Here is a 6,335-nt window from a genome sequence, read left to right on the forward strand (position 1 = left end):
AATACAATCCACTCTGACAGGTCTTTTTATGAAAATGTGCTTGGTGCTGCTAAAGCATTGCTTTTGGCTCATTTCATCACTGTTCAGCTGCAGAGGTCAAATGATTTGTTCTTTCAGAAGTTAATAATTTATGACATGCTTGCTTGGCTACTTGGTGATTCCAAGTTGAAGACTAGCTCAGGAATCAGAGACAAGCGAGTTTGCCTCTGGAAAGCTTCTGTGTGTAAGTTCCCTTTCTTTTCCTACCCTAAACTCAGGGCATTGACATTTTCTCAGCATCTCCCTCCATTGTCTTCTGTCACTTCTCCCCATCATCTGTGCTTATTCCTTCACTAGGCTCATCATGAGTCAAGCTTTGAGTTCTCTCACTCTTGACCAGAGGGAGATTGGTAGGGTACTGTAGCTTCAGGACTCCTCTTTTCCAAAAGATTTAATTATGTGCACATACAATTCTATAGTGGGAAATGTACATGTGTAAGCTATTTTTTATAGGAGTCAGAAAGAACAAAGGTAAGATGATGACTATAGAATGTGGATGAACCAGGAAATAGACATAAAAAGGGAAATCAATCAACCCTGCAAATATCTGACCTGAACCAACCACAGATACATGGATCAATAGCTTTTCTCAAAATCCTCATGTTGTAAAAGGTCTGAGTGCTTGAGTGGGAAAAAATAAAGTAATGAAATCTACATATTTGGAATCACCAAAAGGGGTAGCATCTATTTTCATCTCTCAAAATAGACCCAATCTTTCTGTCCTGCGAATGTCTCTTACTTAAAAAACAAACAAACGAACAAACAAACAAAAAATCCACACACAAAACACCCTTTTCTACTTTATCTACTTATTTCTCCACATTTTTCTGTTCTCCTTTTGCTCTTGTTATGCTGCCTCAGGAACAACCTTACTATATTGTCCTGTGCCAAGAAACTATAAGGTTCTGGTTCTGTCCCTTAATTAGTTCAAACCCAGAGAACATGCAAACAGACAAGACTAGAGGCTATGTGTAGCAACATGCTGTTCAATTCATTCCTATCTACAGGCCAGGATGAGACCAAACATGACCTCAACAAGGAGAAAAAGGAAAGGCAGGGAGATTTCTAATCTCTAGTCAACAGGAAATATTACTTGATCCAGGCAATAATGTTACTTAGGCAGGCACTTCTTCTGGCCTTAGGGTTTGTATGTGCTACCTGTGGCTTTCTTGTTTGTTGATGCAGGTTGCTGATGTGAATGGCTCCTTACTTTAGGCTGAGCTTTAGGAAAGGAGGGGTGATTCATCCCCCTCAGGCTTTCAGGACCTAGGGAAAGTTTACAGAAACCAGGTCCAGGAACTCCCCAGTACACTAACAATTTTAATCTCTTTTTTCTCCAGGTTTCCCTCATGAAGTGAAGTTTGAGTGGTTGTGGCGTTTTGGGGAACTCTTTGCCAACACTGAGAAGAATAGGAATCCGGAACACTTTAATTATGCTCATATAAAACCTATTCCCTGGCAAGCTTGGTGGCATAGTGACAAGAAGCTGCACTGCAATCCCAGAGGCGTGCAGTTCAAATCCACCAGATGCTCTGCTGGAGAAGGAGGAACAATCTCCTCCTGTACTAGTCAGATCTGATTTGACTGTACACACAAACACACACACACACACCCCAAAATAAAAATAATAAAAAAAACAAAAAAAAAAACCCAAAACCAAAAAACCTATTCCCAGACCATGAATCTGTTTAAAAATCAGGAAAGGCGTACATCAGGGTTGTATCCTTTCTCCATACTTGTTCAATCTGTATGCTGAGCAAATAATTAGAAAACCTGAATGCTATGAAGAATGTGACATCAGGATCTGAGCAAGACTCATGAACAACTTGCATTATGCAGATGACACAACCTGGCTTGCTGACAGTGAAGAGGGCTTGAAATAGTTGCCCTAAGAAGATCAAAGTCTAAAGCCTTCAACATGAATTGCATGTCAAGAAAACAAAAATCCTCTCCACTGGACAATATCATCACAGATGGAGAAAAGATTGAAGTTGTCAACAGTTTAATCTTATTTCAATCCATAATCAATACTCTTAACACCAACAGTCAAGAAAATAGAAGACATATTGCATTGACAAGTACTCTGTCAGGGATCTCTCCAAATTACTGAGGAACAATGATGTCAGTTTGAAGACTAAGGTGCACCTGATACAGACCATAGTCTTGCAATCACTTACTCTACATCTGAGAATTGGACAATGAATAAGAAGAATTGATGCCTTTGAACTTTAGTATTGGAGAAGACTACTGAATTTTCTATCAACTGCCAAAAGAACAAATAGATATATCTTAGAAAGAGTGCAGCCAGAATGCTGATTGGAGGCAAAGCTGGTAAAGATTCAACTCAAATACTTTGGGCTTGTTGTTAGGAGAAATGATCCTCAATGTGATGAATTGACACAATAACTATAGCAACATCTAGCCCTAGCCCTATAGTACTGTGAAAGAAGCAATGGTCACATGGAAATAGTCATATCTCACTTTTACCAAATTCACAAAGAGGAACTGTCTCACATCTTTCTACTCATAGCAACACTAATATTACTGCTCTTGTTGTTGATTGCCATCAAATTTAGCACAACTAATAGCAACCCTATGAATAAAAGACCTGAAGCCTTTCTATAATTACCCTCTTTTCTTAAAGTTCATAGAGTTTCTAGAGGCACGTTGTTAGGAAGTGGATGCCACTCCTGCTTCCAAACTTGTCTTAAACTGGGAGCTCCACCGAACACTGTTCATTATGGGTAACCGTTATGGCATTTAACACCTCAATGTCACAAGATTCAGCATCTCAGAAACCCCAGGTTACCTCAGTACAGCAAACTGACAAAAATGTGCTGTACCCCTTAGAAGAATGTTATTCCAAACCTACTGGGTCTCAAATCCAATGTGATAGCTCACAAACCCATAATACCATATTGGGGAAGTTAAAAGTTCTTAATTCAGGTTAGTAGTAGACTAAAGTTTCTGAAATGTACTCATACTAAATGTACTCATACTAAATGTACTCATACTAAATTCAGACTAAATTTCTGAAATATACTCATAGGTCCCTCAGCCTTGTGCCTGGTAGTTTTATGTTAGTGTTACAAAGCTCTCAGTCCTGCCAATTGTGGTCCCCCCGACCCCAAGTCCTCCAACAAATCTGGGATACTGGTGTAGCAGTCCCAGGGTCCTCTCCATCTCAGGTTAGGTCTCTCATTCTATGTTATGGCCAATGCTCCCATACGCCCTAGTCTAGCTGGTATAAAAATCTCTGGCTGTTTCTTCTTTTTAAAATTTTTAAAAAATTTTTTCTACTAGTTTATTTACAAAATTCAAATACACCCTTGAACAAATTATTTCCATTTCCCTCACCACCCCACCCATCAAATTGTACAACCCATTGATTAATCCCCCCTTCCCCATGCACATCCACATCCCTCTGCTTCTAGCCTCTCCCACTCCTCCTGGGTCCTAATACTCATTCTATAATAACGGTTTTATACAATGTTTATCCTTATGTGACTGAGTTAGTTTACTCAGCATAATGTTCTCCAGTCCCTCCCAAGTTAGGCAATAATTTACAAAGGTGTTACTCCTGTGTGCTGCATAGTATTCCATTGTGTGAATGTCCCCTAATTTCTCAATCCATTTTGTTTGTGGTTGTTCTTGTGATGGTGAATAAATGCTGCTATGAACATTGTTGTACAAATCTAAGTTTGTGCCTCAGTTGTCATATTCTCGGGTATATTCCAAGTAGTGGAAGAGCTGGTCACATGGAATTTCTATGCTCAGCTTTTTGAGGAAGCACCAAGCTGCCTTCCAGAGACAGAAATAAAGAAATTAATACCATTTACAATAGCCAACCACAAATTGAGATACTTGGGAGTGAATATAACTAGAGATACAAGAGACCTACACAAAGAAAACTATAGAGCATTTCTGAAAAACACAATAAAAGACCCAAAGAAATGGAAAAATGTGCCCTATTCATAGATAGAAAGACTCAATATGGTGAAAATGACCATCCTACTAAAAACAATCTACATGTTCAATGCAATACCAATCCAAATACCCAATTCGTTTTTCAAGGAGATTGAAAGGGAAATTATAAAATGTATTTGGAGAGACAAGAGACCAAGAATAAGCAAAACACTTTTGTTGTTGTTATGTGCCGTCGAGTCGCTTGAGACTCATAGCGACCCTATGTACAACAGACCTAACCTCCGCTCTGTCCTGTGCCAATCACACTGTCTCTGACACTCCCATTCCAATTATCCCAGTCACTGAATCAATCCACCTCATAGAGGGCCTTTCTCTCCTGTGCTGTCCCTCCACCCTCCCAAGCATGATGTCCCTCTCCAAGGACCGGTCTCTCCTCACAACACGTCCAAAGTATGTTAGACGGAGCCTCAGAATCCTTGCCTCCAAGGAGCCACCCGGTTTAACCCTTTCCAGGACAAATCTGTTTTCCTAGCAGTCCATGGTATTCTCAATACTCTTCTCCAGCACCACAGCTCAAAGGCATCAATTCTCCTTCTATCCTCCTTGGTCATTGTCCAACTCTCTGATGCATAATATGTGACTGCAAAGACCATAGCCTGTATCAGATGCACCTTAGTCTCCAGAGAGACACCATTGCTCTTCAGTACTTTGGAGAGGTCCCTAACAGCAGACTTTCCCATGGCAATGCGCCTTTTAATTTCCTGGCTGCTGGTGCCAAGACTGTTGACTACAGAGCCAAGCAAACTAAAGCTGTGTACAATCTCAATCTCTTCACCATCCATCCTGATGCTGCCAATTGGTCCAGTGTTGAGAATCTTTGTCTTCTTGACATTGAGCCTCAATCCATATTGTAGACTGCAGTCCTTGACACTCTGCAGCAGGCGCTTCGGGTCCTCTTCAGTTTCAGCAAACAGGGTAGTGTCATCTGCATAATGCACGTTGTTGATAAATCGTCCACCAATCTTGACCCCACATTTCTCCTCATAGAGCCCAGCCTCCCGGATAATCTGTTCTGCATATAGGTTGAAAAGGTTCTAAGAAACAAAAATGACGTTGCAAGTATAGTACTCCCTGACCTCAAAACCTACTATACAGCATTGGTAACCAAAAACAGCATGGTACTGGTACGATGACAGGCACATCAACCATTGAAACAGAATTGAGAACTCAGAAATAGACCCAGCTATCTATGGTCAACCGATATTCAACAAGGAAATCTAAGTTATCAAATGGGGAAATGATAACGTCTTCAAAAAATGGTGCTGGAAAACTAGCCTTGCACCAGCAGAAAGTTGAAACAGGATCCACATCTCACACCACACACAAAAAAATCAACTCAAGGTAGATCAGAGACCTGGGAGTAAAGCCCCAAACCATAATGTTCTTAAGAGACAAACTGGGATCAAGCTTGGAAGCGCTAGTCCAAGGTATAAAGAGACTACCAAATACAACCAGAAATGCATAATCTAAATTGATGACAATGGGTGACTGGAATGCAAAAGCTGGGAACAGAGAAGAAGAATAAGTAGTTGGTAAACATGGACTTGGTGACAGAAATGAAGCTGGAGAGAGAATGATTAAATTTTGCTCAATCAATGACTTATTCATTGCAAATACATTTTATGAAAAACATAAACACAGGTTATACACATGGATTTCACATGATGATATGCATAGGAATCAGATCAATTACATCTGCGGAAAGATCCACTGGAGAAGCTCACTATCAGCTGTGAAAACTAGGCCGGGGGCTGATTGTGGAACACACCACGAACTACTCATATGCAAGTTCAAGCTGAAACTGAGGAAAATGAAACCGAATCCATGGGAACCAAAATATGACTTTGAGTTCATCCTGCCTGAATTTCAGAGCCATCTCAGGAACAGGTTTGAGGCCTTGAACACTAGTGAGTGAAGACCTAATAAATTGTGGGAGGATGTCAAATGTATGATCCAGGAAGAGTGCAAACGGTCATTACAAAGTCAGAAGAGAAAAAAAAAAGAGACCAAAATGGATGTCAGAAGAAACTCTGAAGATTGCACTGGAACGTAGAGAAGCCAAAGCACAAGGAAGAATTCAAGATACTAAAGAGCTTAATAGAAGATTCCAAAAGGCAGCACGGGATGACAAAGCAAAATATTACAATGAAATGTGCAAGGAGCTGGAGTCGGAAAATCAAAAGGGTCGAACTCATTCAGCATTTCTTAAGCACAAGGAAGTGAAGAATAAATTCAATCGTCGAGTTGCTATATTCAAGGATGCTTTAGGCAGAATAGTAAAAGAAGATGGAAAGAATATATTGAGTCAC

The sequence above is a fragment of the Elephantulus edwardii genome, unplaced genomic scaffold (genome assembly GCF_000299155.1).
Source record: "Elephantulus edwardii isolate Elephantulus edwardi_28Jun2011 unplaced genomic scaffold, EleEdw1.0 scaffold00238, whole genome shotgun sequence".
Taxonomy (NCBI): domain Eukaryota; kingdom Metazoa; phylum Chordata; class Mammalia; order Macroscelidea; family Macroscelididae; genus Elephantulus; species Elephantulus edwardii.